The following is a 25,251-nucleotide window of genomic DNA, read 5'->3' on the forward strand; positions in this document are numbered from 1 at the left end:
TGCAGTGGGATTTACGTGAAATCGGCGCAAGGCAGATCTTTCCGACGTAGGCTTGAGAATCTTATGGGAACATTTGTACTGTTTCTAAATTAAGTGTAGGTGTGGGAGGAGGGTGCTTCCTGCGCACGAACAAAAGCACGCTCGCCAATTGTGGATGCTAATCGTTCGCTTGTATCTGCCTACACACCTCTGCCGGTTGGGAATTATTCCACTTGCATGGCAAGGTGCGCGTGTAGGTGTGTTAAAAATTCTGGAGGCGCTGGGTATCGATCCCAGTACCTCTCGCACGCTAAGCGAGCGCTCTACCATCTGAGCTACGCCCACCCCCCCGATAACTTGTAGTGCTACATACAGTCATATCAACGTCACAGACCCTTGCACTCCCATTATTCCGCAGACAAACACTACTCCCTATGTATCAGTGAGGGTGTCTTTCAGGTTTCGTGCATTCTGTATCGAATCGTAGTTGGCCACAATGAAAGTGGCACGCATAACGTCGAAAATAGAGTTCAGACACCGCTCTGAGTAAGACGAACGTGTTGTCCACCTCTAGACTTCAATGACGTTAAGCCGTGATACCTAAGACAGATCTGCACACGATGACACCACGATAACAGCCGGTCCTCACACTTACATCTTGCTCTCCTTATGACAGTATACATCATATCAGTCTGTGACGCTGGTTTTGCAACTTCTTGCGTGCGTTTATGTTCGCCGCGACCAACACTTACCATGCACTGACCACAAAACATGGAGGAGCCGGGGCTTGAACCCGAGACCGTTCACACGCTAAGCGAACGATCTGCCAACTGAGCTACAGCTACACACACGACCAAGCCTGGCTATTCTCCATTCTTTGCGACTCTGATGTGCACGGACACGATGGTTGGTTGGTTTGTAGCGGCGAAGGTACCAGAATACAAAGGCGCGGACACGTTCATATACACAAGAGTTCCTAGTAGTTTCGATGCTCTGGTATTACGAATGCAAATTCCGTCTGTTTTGAACGTCTTAAATTGAAAGGGCGGTCACAAATTGGTCCATTTCACTCCTTGTCGACAATCACACAGCACCTGAGGTAACAAGCACATCTCGAGCCCCATTGTGCTCTCCATTGTTCATGCCAACTCAGTGCCTCGCTCTTTGCTACTGTGTAAAACTCTTGTCGTCCAACTGAAAAACACTGGGACACAACAAGTTTCCGCGTCTCCATTGCACTGATCGTACTACGAAACGCTCCCCAAACTTGGCAATCACCCATGCAGATGACTTTTCCGACTTTACACGACGCTCACGCTAGTGACAGCCTTATTTATAGTTCGACGTCGCGCCAAAGCGAATGAGCACATTTCGCCTACGGCTTAGGCCGCTCTTCTAGTGTGGCTGCTCTGTGTCTGCAGGCAGCGAGGGGCTGCAAGCTTCCTGTGTTCGCACCTATATCACCTGTGCTTCCTTGTCAGAGACAGACTATCGCAAAACATACAACTCACTCCATGAATTGATTGCTACGGCATCTGTTATCAGCAGTCACAACCAGCAACACCAGTAGCAGCCGACTGCACGCAAAGAATGGGAACGTGCAGTGGGATTTACGTGAAATCGGCGCAAGGCAGATCTTTCCGACGTAGGCTTGAGAATCTTATGGGAACATTTGTACTGTTTCTAAATTAAGTGTAGGTGTGGGAGGAGGGTGCTTCCTGCGCACGAATAAAAGCACGCTCGCCAATTGTGGATGCTAATCGTTCGCTTGTATCTGCCTACACACCTCTGCCGGTTGGGAATTATTCCACTTGCATGGCAAGGTGGGCGTGTAGGTGTGTTAAAAATTCTGGAGGCGCTGGGTATCGATCCCAGTACCTCTCGCAAGCTAAGCGAGCGCTCTACCATCTGAGCTACGCCCACCCCCCCGATAACTTGTGGTGCTACATACAGTCATATCAACGTCACAGACCCTTGCACTCCCATTATTCCGCAGACAAACACTACTCTCTATGTATCAGTGAGGGTGTCTTTCAGGTTTCGTGCATTCTGTATCGAATCGTAGTTGGCCACAATGAAAGTGGCACGCATAACGTCGAAAATAGAGTTCAGACACCGCTCTGAGTAAGACGAACGTGTTGTCCACCTCTAGACTTCAATGACGTTAAGCCGTGATACCTAAGACAGATCTGCACACGATGACACCACGATAACAGCCGGTCCTCACACTTACATCTTGCTCTCCTTATGACAGTATACATCATATCAGTCTGTGACGCTGGTTTTGCAACTTCTTGCGTGCGTTTATGTTCGCCGCGACCAACACTTACCATGCACTGACCACAAAACATGGAGGAGCCGGGGCTTGAACCCGAGACCGTTCACACGCTAAGCGAACGATCTGCCAACTGAGCTACAGCTACACACACGACCAAGCCTGGCTATTCTCCATTCTTTGCGACTCTGATGTGCACGGACACGATGGTTGGTTGGTTTGTAGCGGCGAAGGTACCAGAATACAAAGGCGCGGACACGTTCATATACACAAGAGTTCCTAGTAGTTTCGATGCTCTGGTATTACGAATGCAAATTCCGTCTGTTTTGAACGTCTTAAATTGAAAGGGCGGTCACAAATTGGTCCATTTCACTCCTTGTCGACAATCACACAGCACCTGAGGTAACAAGCACATCTCGAGCCCCATTGTGCTCTCCATTGTTCATGCCAACTCAGTGCCTCGCTCTTTGCTACTGTGTAAAACTCTTGTCGTCCAACTGAAAAACACTGGGACACAACAAGTTTCCGCGTCTCCATTGCACTGATCGTACTACGAAACGCTCCCCAAACTTGGCAATCACCCATGCAGATGACTTTTCCGACTTTACACGACGCTCACGCTAGTGACAGCCTTATTTACAGTTCGACGTCGCGCCAAAGCGAATGAGCACATTTCGCCTACGGCTTAGGCCGCTCTTCTAGTGTGGCTGCTCTGTGTCTGCAGGCAGCGAGGGGCTGCAAGCTTCCTGTGTTCGCACCTATATCACCTGTGCTTCCTTGTCAGAGACAGACTATCGCAAAACATACAACTCACTCCATGAATTGATTGCTACGGCATCTGTTATCAGCAGTCACAACCAGCAACACCAGTAGCAGCCGACTGACGCAAAGAATGGGAACGTGCAGTGGGATTTACGTGAAATCGGCGCAAGGCAGATCTTTCCGACGTAGGCTTGAGAATCTTATGGGAACATTTGTACTGTTTCTAAATTAAGTGTAGGTGTGGGAGGAGGGTGCTTCCTGCGCACGAATAAAAGCACGCTCGCCAATTGTGGATGCTAATCGTTCGCTTGTATCTGCCTACACACCTCTGCCGGTTGGGAATTATTCCACTTGCATGGCAAGGTGCGCGTGTAGGTGTGTTAAAAATTCTGGAGGCGCTGGGTATCGATCCCAGTACCTCTCGCAAGCTAAGCGAGCGCTCTACCATCTGAGTTACGCCCACCCCCCCGATAACTTGTAGTGCTACATACAGTCATATCAACGTCACAGACCCTTGCACTCCCATTATTCCGCAGACAAACACTACTCTCTATGTATCAGTGAGGGTGTCTTTCAGGTTTCGTGCATTCTGTATCGAATCGTAGTTGGCCACAATGAAAGTGGCACGCATAACGTCGAAAATAGAGTTCAGACACCGCTCTGAGTAAGACGAACGTGTTGTCCACCTCTAGACTTCAATGACGTTAAGCCGTGATACCTAAGACAGATCTGCACACGATGACACCACGATAACAGCCGGTCCTCACACTTACATCTTGCTCTCCTTATGACAGTATACATCATATCAGTCTGTGACGCTGGTTTTGCAACTTCTTGCGTGCGTTTATGTTCGCCGCGACCAACACTTACCATGCACTGACCACAAAACATGGAGGAGCCGGGGCTTGAACCCGAGACCGTTCACACGCTAAGCGAACGATCTGCCAACTGAGCTACAGCTACACACACGACCAAGCCTGGCTATTCTCCATTCTTTGCGACTCTGATGTGCACGGACACGATGGTTGGTTGGTTTGTAGCGGCGAAGGTACCAGAATACAAAGGCGCGGACACGTTCATATACACAAGAGTTCCTAGTAGTTTCGATGCTCTGGTATTACGAATGCAAATTCCGTCTGTTTTGAACGTCTTAAATTGAAAGGGCGGTCACAAATTGGTCCATTTCACTCCTTGTCGACAATCACACAGCACCTGAGGTAACAAGCACATCTCGAGCCCCATTGTGCTCTCCATTGTTCATGCCAACTCAGTGCCTCGCTCTTTGCTACTGTGTAAAACTCTTGTCGTCCAACTGAAAAACACTGGGACACAACAAGTTTCCGCGTCTCCATTGCACTGATCGTACTACGAAACGCTCCCCAAACTTGGCAATCACCCATGCAGATGACTTTTCCGACTTTACACGACGCTCACGCAACGCTCACGCTAGTGACAGCCTTATTTACAGTTCGACGTCGCGCCAAAGCGAATGAGCACATTTCGCCTACGGCTTAGGCCGCTCTTCTAGTGTGGCTGCTCTGTGTCTGCAGGCAGCGAGGGGCTGCAAGCTTCCTGTGTTCGCACCTATATCACCTGTGCTTCCTTGTCAGAGACAGACTATCGCAAAACATACAACTCACTCCATGAATTGATTGCTACGGCATCTGTTATCAGCAGTCACAACCAGCAACACCAGTAGCAGCCGACTGACGCAAAGAATGGGAACGTGCAGTGGGATTTACGTGAAATCGGCGCAAGGCAGATCTTTCCGACGTAGGCTTGAGAATCTTATGGGAACATTTGTACTGTTTCTAAATTAAGTGTAGGTGTGGGAGGAGGGTGCTTCCTGCGCACGAATAAAAGCACGCTCGCCAATTGTGGATGCTAATCGTTCGCTTGTATCTGCCTACACACCTCTGCCGGTTGGGAATTATTCCACTTGCATGGCAAGGTGCGCGTGTAGGTGTGTTAAAAATTCTGGAGGCGCTGGGTATCGATCCCAGTACCTCTCGCACGCTAAGCGAGCGCTCTACCATCTGAGTTACGCCCACGCCCCCGTTAACTTGTAGTGCTACATACAGTCATATCAACGTCACAGACCCTTGCACTCCCATTATTCCGCAGACAAACACTACTCTCTATGTATCAGTGAGGGTGTCTTTCAGGTTTCGTGCATTCTGTATCGAATCGTAGTTGGCCACAATGAAAGTGGCACGCATAACGTCGAAAATAGAGTTCAGACACCGCTCTGAGTAAGACGAACGTGTTGTCCACCTCTAGACTTCAATGACGTTAAGCCGTGATACCTAAGACAGATCTGCACACGATGACACCACGATAACAGCCGGTCCTCACACTTACATCTTGCTCTCCTTATGACAGTATACATCATATCAGTCTGTGACGCTGGTTTTGCAACTTCTTGCGTGCGTTTATGTTCGCCGCGACCAACACTTACCATGCACTGACCACAAAACATGGAGGAGCCGGGGCTTGAACCCGAGACCGTTCACACGCTAAGCGAACGATCTGCCAACTGAGCTACAGCTACACACACGACCAAGCCTGGCTATTCTCCATTCTTTGCGACTCTGATGTGCACGGACACGATGGTTGGTTGGTTTGTAGCGGCGAAGGTACCAGAATACAAAGGCGCGGACACGTTCATATACACAAGAGTTCCTAGTAGTTTCGATGCTCTGGTATTACGAATGCAAATTCCGTCTGTTTTGAACGTCTTAAATTGAAAGGGCGGTCACAAATTGGTCCATTTCACTCCTTGTCGACAATCACACAGCACCTGAGGTAACAAGCACATCTCGAGCCCCATTGTGCTCTCCATTGTTCATACCAACTCAGTGCCTCGCTCTTTGCTACTGTGTAAAACTCTTGTCGTCCAACTGAAAAACACTGGGACACAACAAGTACACACGCGAGACAGATACTGATCGTACTACGAAACGCTCCCCAAACTTGGCAATCACCCATGCAGATGACTTTTCCGACTTTACACGACGCTCACGCAACGCTCACGCTAGTGACAGCCTTATTTACAGTTCGACGTCGCGCCAAAGCGAATGAGCACATTTCGCCTACGGCTTAGGCCGCTCTTCTAGTGTGGCTGCTCTGTGTCTGCAGGCAGCGAGGGGCTGCAAGCTTCCTGTGTTCGCACCTATATCACCTGTGCTTCCTTGTCAGAGACAGACTATCGCAAAACATACAACTCACTCCATGAATTGATTGCTACGGCATCTGTTATCAGCAGTCACAACCAGCAACACCAGTAGCAGCCGACTGACGCAAAGAATGGGAACGTGCAGTGGGATTTACGTGAAATCGGCGCAAGGCAGATCTTTCCGACGTAGGCTTGAGAATCTTATGGGAACATTTGTACTGTTTCTAAATTAAGTGTAGGTGTGGGAGGAGGGTGCTTCCTGCGCACGAATAAAAGCACGCTCGCCAATTGTGGATGCTAATCGTTCGCTTGTATCTGCCTACACACCTCTGCCGGTTGGGAATTATTCCACTTGCATGGCAAGGTGCGCGTGTAGGTGTGTTAAAAATTCTGGAGGCGCTGGGTATCGATCCCAGTACCTCTCGCACGCTAAGCGAGCGCTCTACCATCTGAGTTACGCCCACCCCCCCGATAACTTGTAGTGCTACATACAGTCATATCAACGTCACAGACCCTTGCACTCCCATTATTCCGCAGACAAACACTACTCTCTATGTATCAGTGAGGGTGTCTTTCAGGTTTCGTGCATTCTGTATCGAATCGTAGTTGGCCACAATGAAAGTGGCACGCATAACGTCGAAAATAGAGTTCAGACACCGCTCTGAGTAAGACGAACGTGTTGTCCACCTCTAGACTTCAATGACGTTAAGCCGTGATACCTAAGACAGATCTGCACACGATGACACCACGATAACAGCCGGTCCTCACACTTACATCTTGCTCTCCTTATGACAGTATACATCATATCAGTCTGTGACGCTGGTTTTGCAACTTCTTGCGTGCGTTTATGTTCGCCGCGACCAACACTTACCATGCACTGACCACAAAACATGGAGGAGCCGGGGCTTGAACCCGAGACCGTTCACACGCTAAGCGAACGATCTGCCAACTGAGCTACAGCTACACACACGACCAAGCCTGGCTATTCTCCATTCTTTGCGACTCTGATGTGCACGGACACGATGGTTGGTTGGTTTGTAGCGGCGAAGGTACCAGAATACAAAGGCGCGGACACGTTCATATACACAAGAGTTCCTAGTAGTTTCGATGCTCTGGTATTACGAATGCAAATTCCGTCTGTTTTGAACGTCTTAAATTGAAAGGGCGGTCACAAATTGGTCCATTTCACTCCTTGTCGACAATCACACAGCACCTGAGGTAACAAGCACATCTCGAGCCCCATTGTGCTCTCCATTGTTCATGCCAACTCAGTGCCTCGCTCTTTGCTACTGTGTAAAACTCTTGTCGTCCAACTGAAAAACACTGGGACACAACAAGTTTCCGCGTCTCCATTGCACTGATCGTACTACGAAACGCTCCCCAAACTTGGCAATCACCCATGCAGATGACTTTTCCGACTTTACACGACGCTCACGCTAGTGACAGCCTTATTTACAGTTCGACGTCGCGCCAAAGCGAATGAGCACATTTCGCCTACGGCTTAGGCCGCTCTTCTAGTGTGGCTGCTCTGTGTCTGCAGGCAGCGAGGGGCTGCAAGCTTCCTGTGTTCGCACCTATATCACCTGTGCTTCCTTGTCAGAGACAGACTATCGCAAAACATACAACTCACTCCATGAATTGATTGCTACGGCATCTGTTATCAGCAGTCACAACCAGCAACACCAGTAGCAGCCGACTGACGCAAAGAATGGGAACGTGCAGTGGGATTTACGTGAAATCGGCGCAAGGCAGATCTTTCCGACGTAGGCTTGAGAATCTTATGGGAACATTTGTACTGTTTCTAAATTAAGTGTAGGTGTGGGAGGAGGGTGCTTCCTGCGCACGAATAAAAGCACGCTCGCCAATTGTGGATGCTAATCGTTCGCTTGTATCTGCCTACACACCTCTGCCGGTTGGGAATTATTCCACTTGCATGGCAAGGTGCGCGTGTAGGTGTGTTAAAAATTCTGGAGGCGCTGGGTATCGATCCCAGTACCTCTCGCACGCTAAGCGAGCGCTCTACCATCTGAGCTACGCCCACCCCCCCGATAACTTGTAGTGCTACATACAGTCATATCAACGTCACAGACCCTTGCACTCCCATTATTCCGCAGACAAACACTACTCCCTATGTATCAGTGAGGGTGTCTTTCAGGTTTCGTGCATTCTGTATCGAATCGTAGTTGGCCACAATGAAAGTGGCACGCATAACGTCGAAAATAGAGTTCAGACACCGCTCTGAGTAAGACGAACGTGTTGTCCACCTCTAGACTTCAATGACGTTAAGCCGTGATACCTAAGACAGATCTGCACACGATGACACCACGATAACAGCCGGTCCTCACACTTACATCTTGCTCTCCTTATGACAGTATACATCATATCAGTCTGTGACGCTGGTTTTGCAACTTCTTGCGTGCGTTTATGTTCGCCGCGACCAACACTTACCATGCACTGACCACAAAACATGGAGGAGCCGGGGCTTGAACCCGAGACCGTTCACACGCTAAGCGAACGATCTGCCAACTGAGCTACAGCTACACACACGACCAAGCCTGGCTATTCTCCATTCTTTGCGACTCTGATGTGCACGGACACGATGATTGGTTGGTTTGTAGCGGCGAAGGTACCAGAATACAAAGGCGCGGACACGTTCATATACACAAGAGTTCCTAGTAGTTTCGATGCTCTGGTATTACGAATGCAAATTCCGTCTGTTTTGAACGTCTTAAATTGAAAGGGCGGTCACAAATTGGTCCATTTCACTCCTTGTCGACAATCACACAGCACCTGAGGTAACAAGCACATCTCGAGCCCCATTGTGCTCTCCATTGTTCATGCCAACTCAGTGCCTCGCTCTTTGCTACTGTGTAAAACTCTTGTCGTCCAACTGAAAAACACTGGGACACAACAAGTTTCCGCGTCTCCATTGCACTGATCGTACTACGAAACGCTCCCCAAACTTGGCAATCACCCATGCAGATGACTTTTCCGACTTTACACGACGCTCACGCAACGCTCACGCTAGTGACAGCCATATTTATAGTTCGACGTCGCGCCAAAGCGAATGAGCACATTTCGCCTACGGCTTAGGCCGCTCTTCTAGTGTGGCTGCTCTGTGTCTGCAGGCAGCGAGGGGCTGCAAGCTTCCTGTGTTCGCACCTATATCACCTGTGCTTCCTTGTCAGAGACAGACTATCGCAAAACATACAACTCACTCCATGAATTGATTGCTACGGCATCTGTTATCAGCAGTCACAACCAGCAACATCAGTAGCAGCCGACTGCACGCAAAGAATGGGAACGTGCAGTGGGATTTACGTGAAATCGGCGCAAGGCAGATCTTTCCGACGTAGGCTTGAGAATCTTATGGGAACATTTGTACTGTTTCTAAATTAAGTGTAGGTGTGGGAGGAGGGTTCTTCCTGCGCACGAATAAAAGCACGCTCGCCAATTGTGGATGCTAATCGTTCGCTTGTATCTGCCTACACACCTCTGCCGGTTGGGAATTATTCCACTTGCATGGCAAGGTGGGCGTGTAGGTGTGTTAAAAATTCTGGAGGCGCTGGGTATCGATCCCAGTACGTCTCGCAAGCTAAGCGAGCGCTCTACCATCTGAGCTACGCCCACCCCCCCGATAACTTGTGGTGCTACATACAGTCATATCAACGTCACAGACCCTTGCACTCCCATTATTCCGCAGACAAACACTACTCTCTATGTATCAGTGAGGGTGTCTTTCAGGTTTCGTGCATTCTGTATCGAATCGTAGTTGGCCACAATGAAAGTGGCACGCATAACGTCGAAAATAGAGTTCAGACACCGCTCTGAGTAAGACGAACGTGTTGTCCACCTCTAGACTTCAATGACGTTAAGCCGTGATACCTAAGACAGATCTGCACACGATGACACCACGATAACAGCCGGTCCTCACACTTACATCTTGCTCTCCTTATGACAGTATACATCATATCAGTCTGTGACGCTGGTTTTGCAACTTCTTGCGTGCGTTTATGTTCGCCGCGACCAACACTTACCATGCACTGACCACAAAACATGGAGGAGCCGGGGCTTGAACCCGAGACCGTTCACACGCTAAGCGAACGATCTGCCAACTGAGCTACAGCTACACACACGACCAAGCCTGGCTATTCTCCATTCTTTGCGACTCTGATGTGCTCGGACACGATGGTTGGTTGGTTTGTAGCGGCGAAGGTACCAGAATACAAAGGCGCGGACACGTTCATATACACAAGAGTTCCTAGTAGTTTCGATGCTCTGGTATTACGAATGCAAATTCCGTCTGTTTTGAACGTCTTAAATTGAAAGGGCGGTCACAAATTGGTCCATTTCACTCCTTGTCGACAATCACACAGCACCTGAGGTAACAAGCACATCTCGAGCCCCATTGTGCTCTCCATTGTTCATACCAACTCAGTGCCTCGCTCTTTGCTACTGTGTAAAACTCTTGTCGTCCAACTGAAAAACACTGGGACACAACAAGTTTCCGCGTCTCCATTGCACTGATCGTACTACGAAACGCTCCCCAAACTTGGCAATCACCCATGCAGATGACTTTTCCGACTTTACACGACGCTCACGCAACGCTCACGCTAGTGACAGCCTTATTTACAGTTCGACGTCGCGCCAAAGCGAATGAGCACATTTCGCCTACGGCTTAGGCCGCTCTTCTAGTGTGGCTGCTCTGTGTCTGCAGGCAGCGAGGGGCTGCAAGCTTCCTGTGTTCGCACCTATATCACCTGTGCTTCCTTGTCAGAGACAGACTATCGCAAAACATACAACTCACTCCATGAATTGATTGCTACGGCATCTGTTATCAGCAGTCACAACCAGCAACACCAGTAGCAGCCGACTGACGCAAAGAATGGGAACGTGCAGTGGGATTTACGTGAAATCGGCGCAAGGCAGATCTTTCCGACGTAGGCTTGAGAATCTTATGGGAACATTTGTACTGTTTCTAAATTAAGTGTAGGTGTGGGAGGAGGGTGCTTCCTGCGCACGAATAAAAGCACGCTCGCCAATTGTGGATGCTAATCGTTCGCTTGTATCTGCCTACACACCTCTGCCGGTTGGGAATTATTCCACTTGCATGGCAAGGTGCGCGTGTAGGTGTGTTAAAAATTCTGGAGGCGCTGGGTATCGATCCCAGTACCTCTCGCACGCTAAGCGAGCGCTCTACCATCTGAGTTACGCCCACCCCCCCGATAACTTGTAGTGCTACATACAGTCATATCAACGTCACAGACCCTTGCACTCCCATTATTCCGCAGACAAACACTACTCTCTATGTATCAGTGAGGGTGTCTTTCAGGTTTCGTGCATTCTGTATCGAATCGTAGTTGGCCACAATGAAAGTGGCACGCATAACGTCGAAAATAGAGTTCAGACACCGCTCTGAGTAAGACGAACGTGTTGTCCACCTCTAGACTTCAATGACGTTAAGCCGTGATACCTAAGACAGATCTGCACACGATGACACCACGATAACAGCCGGTCCTCACACTTACATCTTGCTCTCCTTACGACAGTATACATCATATCAGTCTGTGACGCTGGTTTTGCAACTTCTTGCGTGCGTTTATGTTCGCCGCGACCAACACTTACCATGCACTGACCACAAAACATGGAGGAGCCGGGGCTTGAACCCGAGACCGTTCACACGCTAAGCGAACGATCTGCCAACTGAGCTACAGCTACACACACGACCAAGCCTGGCTATTCTCCATTCTTTGCGACTCTGATGTGCACGGACACGATGGTTGGTTGGTTTGTAGCGGCGAAGGTACCAGAATACAAAGGCGCGGACACGTTCATATACACAAGAGTTCCTAGTAGTTTCGATGCTCTGGTATTACGAATGCAAATTCCGTCTGTTTTGAACGTCTTAAATTGAAAGGGCGGTCACAAATTGGTCCATTTCACTCCTTGTCGACAATCACACAGCACCTGAGGTAACAAGCACATCTCGAGCCCCATTGTGCTCTCCATTGTTCATGCCAACTCAGTGCCTCGCTCTTTGCTACTGTGTAAAACTCTTGTCGTCCAACTGAAAAACACTGGGACACAACAAGTTTCCGCGTCTCCATTGCACTGATCGTACTACGAAACGCTCCCCAAACTTGGCAATCACCCATGCAGATGACTTTTCCGACTTTACACGACGCTCACGCTAGTGACAGCCTTATTTACAGTTCGACGTCGCGCCAAAGCGAATGAGCACATTTCGCCTACGGCTTAGGCCGCTCTTCTAGTGTGGCTGCTCTGTGTCTGCAGGCAGCGAGGGGCTGCAAGCTTCCTGTGTTCGCACCTATATCACCTGTGCTTCCTTGTCAGAGACAGACTATCGCAAAACATACAACTCACTCCATGAATTGATTGCTACGGCATCTGTTATCAGCAGTCACAACCAGCAACACCAGTAGCAGCCGACTGACGCAAAGAATGGGAACGTGCAGTGGGATTTACGTGAAATCGGCGCAAGGCAGATCTTTCCGACGTAGGCTTGAGAATCTTATGGGAACATTTGTACTGTTTCTAAATTAAGTGTAGGTGTGGGAGGAGGGTGCTTCCTGCGCACGAATAAAAGCACGCTCGCCAATTGTGGATGCTAATCGTTCGCTTGTATCTGCCTACACACCTCTGCCGGTTGGGAATTATTCCACTTGCATGGCAAGGTGCGCGTGTAGGTGTGTTAAAAATTCTGGAGGCGCTGGGTATCGATCCCAGTACCTCTCGCAAGCTAAGCGAGCGCTCTACCATCTGAGTTACGCCCACCCCCCCGATAACTTGTAGTGCTACATACAGTCATATCAACGTCACAGACCCTTGCACTCCCATTATTCCGCAGACAAACACTACTCTCTATGTATCAGTGAGGGTGTCTTTCAGGTTTCGTGCATTCTGTATCGAATCGTAGTTGGCCACAATGAAAGTGGCACGCATAACGTCGAAAATAGAGTTCAGACACCGCTCTGAGTAAGACGAACGTGTTGTCCACCTCTAGACTTCAATGACGTTAAGCCGTGATACCTAAGACAGATCTGCACACGATGACACCACGATAACAGCCGGTCCTCACACTTACATCTTGCTCTCCTTATGACAGTATACATCATATCAGTCTGTGACGCTGGTTTTGCAACTTCTTGCGTGCGTTTATGTTCGCCGCGACCAACACTTACCATGCACTGACCACAAAACATGGAGGAGCCGGGGCTTGAACCCGAGACCGTTCACACGCTAAGCGAACGATCTGCCAACTGAGCTACAGCTACACACACGACCAAGCCTGGCTATTCTCCATTCTTTGCGACTCTGATGTGCACGGACACGATGGTTGGTTGGTTTGTAGCGGCGAAGGTACCAGAATACAAAGGCGCGGACACGTTCATATACACAAGAGTTCCTAGTAGTTTCGATGCTCTGGTATTACGAATGCAAATTCCGTCTGTTTTGAACGTCTTAAATTGAAAGGGCGGTCACAAATTGGTCCATTTCACTCCTTGTCGACAATCACACAGCACCTGAGGTAACAAGCACATCTCGAGCCCCATTGTGCTCTCCATTGTTCATGCCAACTCAGTGCCTCGCTCTTTGCTACTGTGTAAAACTCTTGTCGTCCAACTGAAAAACACTGGGACACAACAAGTTTCCGCGTCTCCATTGCACTGATCGTACTACGAAACGCTCCCCAAACTTGGCAATCACCCATGCAGATGACTTTTCCGACTTTACACGACGCTCACGCAACGCTCACGCTAGTGACAGCCTTATTTACAGTTCGACGTCGCGCCAAAGCGAATGAGCACATTTCGCCTACGGCTTAGGCCGCTCTTCTAGTGTGGCTGCTCTGTGTCTGCAGGCAGCGAGGGGCTGCAAGCTTCCTGTGTTCGCACCTATATCACCTGTGCTTCCTTGTCAGAGACAGACTATCGCAAAACATACAACTCACTCCATGAATTGATTGCTACGGCATCTGTTATCAGCAGTCACAACCAGCAACACCAGTAGCAGCCGACTGACGCAAAGAATGGGAACGTGCAGTGGGATTTACGTGAAATCGGCGCAAGGCAGATCTTTCCGACGTAGGCTTGAGAATCTTATGGGAACATTTGTACTGTTTCTAAATTAAGTGTAGGTGTGGGAGGAGGGTGCTTCCTGCGCACGAATAAAAGCACGCTCGCCAATTGTGGATGCTAATCGTTCGCTTGTATCTGCCTACACACCTCTGCCGGTTGGGAATTATTCCACTTGCATGGCAAGGTGCGCGTGTAGGTGTGTTAAAAATTCTGGAGGCGCTGGGTATCGATCCCAGTACCTCTCGCACGCTAAGCGAGCGCTCTACCATCTGAGTTACGCCCACGCCCCCGTTAACTTGTAGTGCTACATACAGTCATATCAACGTCACAGACCCTTGCACTCCCATTATTCCGCAGACAAACACTACTCTCTATGTATCAGTGAGGGTGTCTTTCAGGTTTCGTGCATTCTGTATCGAATCGTAGTTGGCCACAATGAAAGTGGCACGCATAACGTCGAAAATAGAGTTCAGACACCGCTCTGAGTAAGACGAACGTGTTGTCCACCTCTAGACTTCAATGACGTTAAGCCGTGATACCTAAGACAGATCTGCACACGATGACACCACGATAACAGCCGGTCCTCACACTTACATCTTGCTCTCCTTATGACAGTATACATCATATCAGTCTGTGACGCTGGTTTTGCAACTTCTTGCGTGCGTTTATGTTCGCCGCGACCAACACTTACCATGCACTGACCACAAAACATGGAGGAGCCGGGGCTTGAACCCGAGACCGTTCACACGCTAAGCGAACGATCTGCCAACTGAGCTACAGCTACACACACGACCAAGCCTGGCTATTCTCCATTCTTTGCGACTCTGATGTGCACGGACACGATGGTTGGTTGGTTTGTAGCGGCGAAGGTACCAGAATACAAAGGCGCGGACACGTTCATATACACAAGAGTTCCTAGTAGTTTCGATGCTCTGGTATTACGAATGCAAATTCCGTCTGTTTTGAACGTCTTAAATTGAAAGGGCGGTCACAAATTGGTCCATTTCACTCCTTGTCGACAATCACACAGCACCTGAGGTAACAAGCACATCTCGAGCCCCATTGTGCTCTCCATTGTTCATACCAACTCAGTGCCTCGCTCTTTGCTACTGTGTAAAACTCTTGTCGTCCAACTGAAAAACACTGGGACACAACAAGTTTCCGCGTCTCCATTGCACTGATCGTACTACGAAACGCTCCCCAAACTTGGCAATCACCCATGCAGATGACTTTTCCGACTTTACACGACGCTCACGCAACGCTCACGCTAGTGACAGCCTTATTTACAGTTCGACGTCGCGCCAAAGCGAATGAGCACATTTCGCCTACGGCTTAGGCCGCTCTTCTAGTGTGGCTGCTCTGTGTCTGCAGGCAGCGAGGGGCTGCAAGCTTCCTGTGTTCGCACCTATATCACCTGTGCTTCCTTGTCAGAGACAGACTATCGCAAAACATACAACTCACTCCATGAATTGATTGCTACGGCATCTGTTATCAGCAGTCACAACCAGCAACACCAGTAGCAGCCGACTGACGCAAAGAATGGGAACGTGCAGTGGGATTTACGTGAAATCGGCGCAAGGCAGATCTTTCCGACGTAGGCTTGAGAATCTTATGGGAACATTTGTACTGTTTCTAAATTAAGTGTAGGTGTGGGAGGAGGGTGCTTCCTGCGCACGAATAAAAGCACGCTCGCCAATTGTGGATGCTAATCGTTCGCTTGTATCTGCCTACACACCTCTGCCGGTTGGGAATTATTCCACTTGCATGGCAAGGTGCGCGTGTAGGTGTGTTAAAAATTCTGGAGGCGCTGGGTATCGATCCCAGTACCTCTCGCACGCTAAGCGAGCGCTCTACCATCTGAGTTACGCCCACCCCCCCGATAACTTGTAGTGCTACATACAGTCATATCAACGTCACAGACCCTTGCACTCCCATTATTCCGCAGACAAACACTACTCTCTATGTATCAGTGAGGGTGTCTTTCAGGTTTCGTGCATTCTGTATCGAATCGTAGTTGGCCACAATGAAAGTGGCACGCATAACGTCGAAAATAGAGTTCAGACACCGCTCTGAGTAAGACGAACGTGTTGTCCACCTCTAGACTTCAATGACGTTAAGCCGTGATACCTAAGACAGATCTGCACACGATGACACCACGATAACAGCCGGTCCTCACACTTACATCTTGCTCTCCTTATGACAGTATACATCATATCAGTCTGTGACGCTGGTTTTGCAACTTCTTGCGTGCGTTTATGTTCGCCGCGACCAACACTTACCATGCACTGACCACAAAACATGGAGGAGCCGGGGCTTGAACCCGAGACCGTTCACACGCTAAGCGAACGATCTGCCAACTGAGCTACAGCTACACACACGACCAAGCCTGGCTATTCTCCATTCTTTGCGACTCTGATGTGCACGGACACGATGGTTGGTTGGTTTGTAGCGGCGAAGGTACCAGAATACAAAGGCGCGGACACGTTCATATACACAAGAGTTCCTAGTAGTTTCGATGCTCTGGTATTACGAATGCAAATTCCGTCTGTTTTGAACGTCTTAAATTGAAAGGGCGGTCACAAATTGGTCCATTTCACTCCTTGTCGACAATCACACAGCACCTGAGGTAACAAGCACATCTCGAGCCCCATTGTGCTCTCCATTGTTCATGCCAACTCAGTGCCTCGCTCTTTGCTACTGTGTAAAACTCTTGTCGTCCAACTGAAAAACACTGGGACACAACAAGTTTCCGCGTCTCCATTGCACTGATCGTACTACGAAACGCTCCCCAAACTTGGCAATCACCCATGCAGATGACTTTTCCGACTTTACACGACGCTCACGCTAGTGACAGCCTTATTTACAGTTCGACGTCGCGCCAAAGCGAATGAGCACATTTCGCCTACGGCTTAGGCCGCTCTTCTAGTGTGGCTGCTCTGTGTCTGCAGGCAGCGAGGGGCTGCAAGCTTCCTGTGTTCGCACCTATATCACCTGTGCTTCCTTGTCAGAGACAGACTATCGCAAAACATACAACTCACTCCATGAATTGATTGCTACGGCATCTGTTATCAGCAGTCACAACCAGCAACACCAGTAGCAGCCGACTGACGCAAAGAATGGGAACGTGCAGTGGGATTTACGTGAAATCGGCGCAAGGCAGATCTTTCCGACGTAGGCTTGAGAATCTTATGGGAACATTTGTACTGTTTCTAAATTAAGTGTAGGTGTGGGAGGAGGGTGCTTCCTGCGCACGAATAAAAGCACGCTCGCCAATTGTGGATGCTAATCGTTCGCTTGTATCTGCCTACACACCTCTGCCGGTTGGGAATTATTCCACTTGCATGGCAAGGTGCGCGTGTAGGTGTGTTAAAAATTCTGGAGGCGCTGGGTATCGATCCCAGTACCTCTCGCACGCTAAGCGAGCGCTCTACCATCTGAGCTACGCCCACCCCCCCGATAACTTGTAGTGCTACATACAGTCATATCAACGTCACAGACCCTTGCACTCCCATTATTCCGCAGACAAACACTACTCCCTATGTATCAGTGAGGGTGTCTTTCAGGTTTCGTGCATTCTGTATCGAATCGTAGTTGGCCACAATGAAAGTGGCACGCATAACGTCGAAAATAGAGTTCAGACACCGCTCTGAGTAAGACGAACGTGTTGTCCACCTCTAGACTTCAATGACGTTAAGCCGTGATACCTAAGACAGATCTGCACACGATGACACCACGATAACAGCCGGTCCTCACACTTACATCTTGCTCTCCTTATGACAGTATACATCATATCAGTCTGTGACGCTGGTTTTGCAACTTCTTGCGTGCGTTTATGTTCGCCGCGACCAACACTTACCATGCACTGACCACAAAACATGGAGGAGCCGGGGCTTGAACCCGAGACCGTTCACACGCTAAGCGAACGATCTGCCAACTGAGCTACAGCTACACACACGACCAAGCCTGGCTATTCTCCATTCTTTGCGACTCTGATGTGCACGGACACGATGATTGGTTGGTTTGTAGCGGCGAAGGTACCAGAATACAAAGGCGCGGACACGTTCATATACACAAGAGTTCCTAGTAGTTTCGATGCTCTGGTATTACGAATGCAAATTCCGTCTGTTTTGAACGTCTTAAATTGAAAGGGCGGTCACAAATTGGTCCATTTCACTCCTTGTCGACAATCACACAGCACCTGAGGTAACAAGCACATCTCGAGCCCCATTGTGCTCTCCATTGTTCATGCCAACTCAGTGCCTCGCTCTTTGCTACTGTGTAAAACTCTTGTCGTCCAACTGAAAAACACTGGGACACAACAAGTTTCCGCGTCTCCATTGCACTGATCGTACTACGAAACGCTCCCCAAACTTGGCAATCACCCATGCAGATGACTTTTCCGACTTTACACGACGCTCACGCAACGCTCACGCTAGTGACAGCCATATTTATAGTTCGACGTCGCGCCAAAGCGAATGAGCACATTTCGCCTACGGCTTAGGCCGCTCTTCTAGTGTGGCTGCTCTGTGTCTGCAGGCAGCGAGGGGCTGCAAGCTTCCTGTGTTCGCACCTATATCACCTGTGCTTCCTTGTCAGAGACAGACTATCGCAAAACATACAACTCACTCCATGAATTGATTGCTACGGCATCTGTTATCAGCAGTCACAACCAGCAACATCAGTAGCAGCCGACTGCACGCAAAGAATGGGAACGTGCAGTGGGATTTACGTGAAATCGGCGCAAGGCAGATCTTTCCGACGTAGGCTTGAGAATCTTATGGGAACATTTGTACTGTTTCTAAATTAAGTGTAGGTGTGGGAGGAGGGTTCTTCCTGCGCACGAATAAAAGCACGCTCGCCAATTGTGGATGCTAATCGTTCGCTTGTATCTGCCTACACACCTCTGCCGGTTGGGAATTATTCCACTTGCATGGCAAGGTGGGCGTGTAGGTGTGTTAAAAATTCTGGAGGCGCTGGGTATCGATCCCAGTACGTCTCGCAAGCTAAGCGAGCGCTCTACCATCTGAGCTACGCCCACCCCCCCGATAACTTGTGGTGCTACATACAGTCATATCAACGTCACAGACCCTTGCACTCCCATTATTCCGCAGACAAACACTACTCTCTATGTATCAGTGAGGGTGTCTTTCAGGTTTCGTGCATTCTGTATCGAATCGTAGTTGGCCACAATGAAAGTGGCACGCATAACGTCGAAAATAGAGTTCAGACACCGCTCTGAGTAAGACGAACGTGTTGTCCACCTCTAGACTTCAATGACGTTAAGCCGTGATACCTAAGACAGATCTGCACACGATGACACCACGATAACAGCCGGTCCTCACACTTACATCTTGCTCTCCTTATGACAGTATACATCATATCAGTCTGTGACGCTGGTTTTGCAACTTCTTGCGTGCGTTTATGTTCGCCGCGACCAACACTTACCATGCACTGACCACAAAACATGGAGGAGCCGGGGCTTGAACCCGAGACCGTTCACACGCTAAGCGAACGATCTGCCAACTGAGCTACAGCTACACACACGACCAAGCCTGGCTATTCTCCATTCTTTGCGACTCTGATGTGCTCGGACACGATGGTTGGTTGGTTTGTAGCGGCGAAGGTACCAGAATACAAAGGCGCGGACACGTTCATATACACAAGAGTTCCTAGTAGTTTCGATGCTCTGGTATTACGAATGCAAATTCCGTCTGTTTTGAACGTCTTAAATTGAAAGGGCGGTCACAAATTGGTCCATTTCACTCCTTGTCGACAATCACACAGCACCTGAGGTAACAAGCACATCTCGAGCCCCATTGTGCTCTCCATTGTTCATACCAACTCAGTGCCTCGCTCTTTGCTACTGTGTAAAACTCTTGTCGTCCAACTGAAAAACACTGGGACACAACAAGTTTCCGCGTCTCCATTGCACTGATCGTACTACGAAACGCTCCCCAAACTTGGCAATCACCCATGCAGATGACTTTTCCGACTTTACACGACGCTCACGCAACGCTCACGCTAGTGACAGCCTTATTTACAGTTCGACGTCGCGCCAAAGCGAATGAGCACATTTCGCCTACGGCTTAGGCCGCTCTTCTAGTGTGGCTGCTCTGTGTCTGCAGGCAGCGAGGGGCTGCAAGCTTCCTGTGTTCGCACCTATATCACCTGTGCTTCCTTGTCAGAGACAGACTATCGCAAAACATACAACTCACTCCATGAATTGATTGCTACGGCATCTGTTATCAGCAGTCACAACCAGCAACACCAGTAGCAGCCGACTGACGCAAAGAATGGGAACGTGCAGTGGGATTTACGTGAAATCGGCGCAAGGCAGATCTTTCCGACGTAGGCTTGAGAATCTTATGGGAACATTTGTACTGTTTCTAAATTAAGTGTAGGTGTGGGAGGAGGGTGCTTCCTGCGCACGAATAAAAGCACGCTCGCCAATTGTGGATGCTAATCGTTCGCTTGTATCTGCCTACACACCTCTGCCGGTTGGGAATTATTCCACTTGCATGGCAAGGTGCGCGTGTAGGTGTGTTAAAAATTCTGGAGGCGCTGGGTATCGATCCCAGTACCTCTCGCACGCTAAGCGAGCGCTCTACCATCTGAGTTACGCCCACCCCCCCGATAACTTGTAGTGCTACATACAGTCATATCAACGTCACAGACCCTTGCACTCCCATTATTCCGCAGACAAACACTACTCTCTATGTATCAGTGAGGGTGTCTTTCAGGTTTCGTGCATTCTGTATCGAATCGTAGTTGGCCACAATGAAAGTGGCACGCATAACGTCGAAAATAGAGTTCAGACACCGCTCTGAGTAAGACGAACGTGTTGTCCACCTCTAGACTTCAATGACGTTAAGCCGTGATACCTAAGACAGATCTGCACACGATGACACCACGATAACAGCCGGTCCTCACACTTACATCTTGCTCTCCTTATGACAGTATACATCATATCAGTCTGTGACGCTGGTTTTGCAACTTCTTGCGTGCGTTTATGTTCGCCGCGACCAACACTTACCATGCACTGACCACAAAACATGGAGGAGCCGGGGCTTGAACCCGAGACCGTTCACACGCTAAGCGAACGATCTGCCAACTGAGCTACAGCTACACACACGACCAAGCCTGGCTATTCTCCATTCTTTGCGACTCTGATGTGCACGGACACGATGGTTGGTTGGTTTGTAGCGGCGAAGGTACCAGAATACAAAGGCGCGGACACGTTCATATACACAAGAGTTCCTAGTAGTTTCGATGCTCTGGTATTACGAATGCAAATTCCGTCTGTTTTGAACGTCTTAAATTGAAAGGGCGGTCACAAATTGGTCCATTTCACTCCTTGTCGACAATCACACAGCACCTGAGGTAACAAGCACATCTCGAGCCCCATTGTGCTCTCCATTGTTCATGCCAACTCAGTGCCTCGCTCTTTGCTACTGTGTAAAACTCTTGTCGTCCAACTGAAAAACACTGGGACACAACAAGTTTCCGCGTCTCCATTGCACTGATCGTACTACGAAACGCTCCCCAAACTTGGCAATCACCCATGCAGATGACTTTTCCGACTTTACACGACGCTCACGCTAGTGACAGCCTTATTTACAGTTCGACGTCGCGCCAAAGCGAATGAGCACATTTCGCCTACGGCTTAGGCCGCTCTTCTAGTGTGGCTGCTCTGTGTCTGCAGGCAGCGAGGGGCTGCAAGCTTCCTGTGTTCGCACCTATATCACCTGTGCTTCCTTGTCAGAGACAGACTATCGCAAAACATACAACTCACTCCATGAATTGATTGCTACGGCATCTGTTATCAGCAGTCACAACCAGCAACACCAGTAGCAGCCGACTGACGCAAAGAATGGGAACGTGCAGTGGGATTTACGTGAAATCGGCGCAAGGCAGATCTTTCCGACGTAGGCTTGAGAATCTTATGGGAACATTTGTACTGTTTCTAAATTAAGTGTAGGTGTGGGAGGAGGGTGCTTCCTGCGCACGAATAAAAGCACGCTCGCCAATTGTGGATGCTAATCGTTCGCTTGTATCTGCCTACACACCTCTGCCGGTTGGGAATTATTCCACTTGCATGGCAAGGTGCGCGTGTAGGTGTGTTAAAAATTCTGGAGGCGCTGGGTATCGATCCCAGTACCTCTCGCACGCTAAGCGAGCGCTCTACCATCTGAGCTACGCCCACCCCCCCGATAACTTGTAGTGCTACATACAGTCATATCAACGTCACAGACCCTTGCACTCCCATTATTCCGCAGACAAACACTACTCCCTATGTATCAGTGAGGGTGTCTTTCAGGTTTCGTGCATTCTGTATCGAATCGTAGTTGGCCACAATGAAAGTGGCACGCATAACGTCGAAAATAGAGTTCAGACACCGCTCTGAGTAAGACGAACGTGTTGTCCACCTCTAGACTTCAATGACGTTAAGCCGTGATACCTAAGACAGATCTGCACACGATGACACCACGATAACAGCCGGTCCTCACACTTACATCTTGCTCTCCTTATGACAGTATACATCATATCAGTCTGTGACGCTGGTTTTGCAACTTCTTGCGTGCGTTTATGTTCGCCGCGACCAACACTTACCATGCACTGACCACAAAACATGGAGGAGCCGGGGCTTGAACCCGAGACCGTTCACACGCTAAGCGAACGATCTGCCAACTGAGCTACAGCTACACACACGACCAAGCCTGGCTATTCTCCATTCTTTGCGACTCTGATGTGCACGGACACGATGATTGGTTGGTTTGTAGCGGCGAAGGTACCAGAATACAAAGGCGCGGACACGTTCATATACACAAGAGTTCCTAGTAGTTTCGATGCTCTGGTATTACGAATGCAAATTCCGTCTGTTTTGAACGTCTTAAATTGAAAGGGCGGTCACAAATTGGTCCATTTCACTCCTTGTCGACAATCACACAGCACCTGAGGTAACAAGCACATCTCGAGCCCCATTGTGCTCTCCATTGTTCATGCCAACTCAGTGCCTCGCTCTTTGCTACTGTGTAAAACTCTTGTCGTCCAACTGAAAAACACTGGGACACAACAAGTTTCCGCGTCTCCATTGCACTGATCGTACTACGAAACGCTCCCCAAACTTGGCAATCACCCATGCAGATGACTTTTCCGACTTTACACGACGCTCACGCAACGCTCACGCTAGTGACAGCCATATTTATAGTTCGACGTCGCGCCAAAGCGAATGAGCACATTTCGCCTACGGCTTAGGCCGCTCTTCTAGTGTGGCTGCTCTGTGTCTGCAGGCAGCGAGGGGCTGCAAGCTTCCTGTGTTCGCACCTATATCACCTGTGCTTCCTTGTCAGAGACAGACTATCGCAAAACATACAACTCACTCCATGAATTGATTGCTACGGCATCTGTTATCAGCAGTCACAACCAGCAACATCAGTAGCAGCCGACTGCACGCAAAGAATGGGAACGTGCAGTGGGATTTACGTGAAATCGGCGCAAGGCAGATCTTTCCGACGTAGGCTTGAGAATCTTATGGGAACATTTGTACTGTTTCTAAATTAAGTGTAGGTGTGGGAGGAGGGTTCTTCCTGCGCACGAATAAAAGCACGCTCGCCAATTGTGGATGCTAATCGTTCGCTTGTATCTGCCTACACACCTCTGCCGGTTGGGAATTATTCCACTTGCATGGCAAGGTGGGCGTGTAGGTGTGTTAAAAATTCTGGAGGCGCTGGGTATCGATCCCAGTACGTCTCGCAAGCTAAGCGAGCGCTCTACCATCTGAGCTACGCCCACCCCCCCGATAACTTGTGGTGCTACATACAGTCATATCAACGTCACAGACCCTTGCACTCCCATTATTCCGCAGACAAACACTACTCTCTATGTATCAGTGAGGGTGTCTTTCAGGTTTCGTGCATTCTGTATCGAATCGTAGTTGGCCACAATGAAAGTGGCACGCATAACGTCGAAAATAGAGTTCAGACACCGCTCTGAGTAAGACGAACGTGTTGTCCACCTCTAGACTTCAATGACGTTAAGCCGTGATACCTAAGACAGATCTGCACACGATGACACCACGATAACAGCCGGTCCTCACACTTACATCTTGCTCTCCTTATGACAGTATACATCATATCAGTCTGTGACGCTGGTTTTGCAACTTCTTGCGTGCGTTTATGTTCGCCGCGACCAACACTTACCATGCACTGACCACAAAACATGGAGGAGCTGGGGCTTGAACCCGAGACCGTTCACACGCTAAGCGAACGATCTGCCAACTGAGCTACAGCTACACACACGACCAAGCCTGGCTATTCTCCATTCTTTGCGACTCTGATGTGCTCGGACACGATGGTTGGTTGGTTTGTAGCGGCGAAGGTACCAGAATACAAAGGCGCGGACACGTTCATATACACAAGAGTTCCTAGTAGTTTCGATGCTCTGGTATTACGAATGCAAATTCCGTCTGTTTTGAACGTCTTAAATTGAAAGGGCGGTCACAAATTGGTCCATTTCACTCCTTGTCGACAATCACACAGCACCTGAGGTAACAAGCACATCTCGAGCCCCATTGTGCTCTCCATTGTTCATGCCAACTCAGTGCCTCGCTCTTTGCTACTGTGTAAAACTCTTGTCGTCCAACTGAAAAACACTGGGACACAACAAGTTTCCGCGTCTCCATTGCACTGATCGTACTACGAAACGCTCCCCAAACTTGGCAATCACCCATGCAGATGACTTTTCCGACCTTACACGACGCTCACGCAACGCTCACGCTAGTGACAGCCTTATTTACAGTTCGACGTCGCGCCAAAGCGAATGAGCACATTTCGCCTACGGCTTAGGCCGCTCTTCTAGTGTGGCTGCTCTGTGTCTGCAGGCAGCGAGGGGCTGCAAGCTTCCTGTGTTCGCACCTATATCACCTGTGCTTCCTTGTCAGAGACAGACTATCGCAAAACATA

At 49.3% G+C, this 25,251-nt stretch overlaps 4 non-coding genes across 4 annotated transcripts; all 4 read right to left on the minus strand.

Moving 5' to 3' along the window:
• Positions 1–251: 251 nt before the first annotated feature.
• Positions 252–325, minus strand: Trnaa-agc (transfer RNA alanine (anticodon AGC)). Its single transcript has one exon. It is a non-coding gene; the product is annotated as a tRNA-Ala (tRNA).
• Positions 326–8,159: 7,834 nt separating this feature from the next.
• Positions 8,160–8,233, minus strand: Trnaa-agc (transfer RNA alanine (anticodon AGC)). The gene has a single exon. It is a non-coding gene; the product is annotated as a tRNA-Ala (tRNA).
• A 9,433-nt stretch (positions 8,234–17,666) lies between these two features.
• Trnaa-agc (transfer RNA alanine (anticodon AGC)) lies at positions 17,667–17,740 on the minus strand. Its single transcript has one exon. It is a non-coding gene; the product is annotated as a tRNA-Ala (tRNA).
• A 4,680-nt stretch (positions 17,741–22,420) lies between these two features.
• Positions 22,421–22,494, minus strand: Trnaa-agc (transfer RNA alanine (anticodon AGC)). The gene has a single exon. It is a non-coding gene; the product is annotated as a tRNA-Ala (tRNA).
• Between the last annotated feature and the right edge of the window lie 2,757 nt (positions 22,495–25,251).

This window comes from Schistocerca gregaria, chromosome 11 (genome assembly GCF_023897955.1).
Source record: "Schistocerca gregaria isolate iqSchGreg1 chromosome 11, iqSchGreg1.2, whole genome shotgun sequence".
Lineage (NCBI taxonomy): Eukaryota > Metazoa > Arthropoda > Insecta > Orthoptera > Acrididae > Schistocerca > Schistocerca gregaria.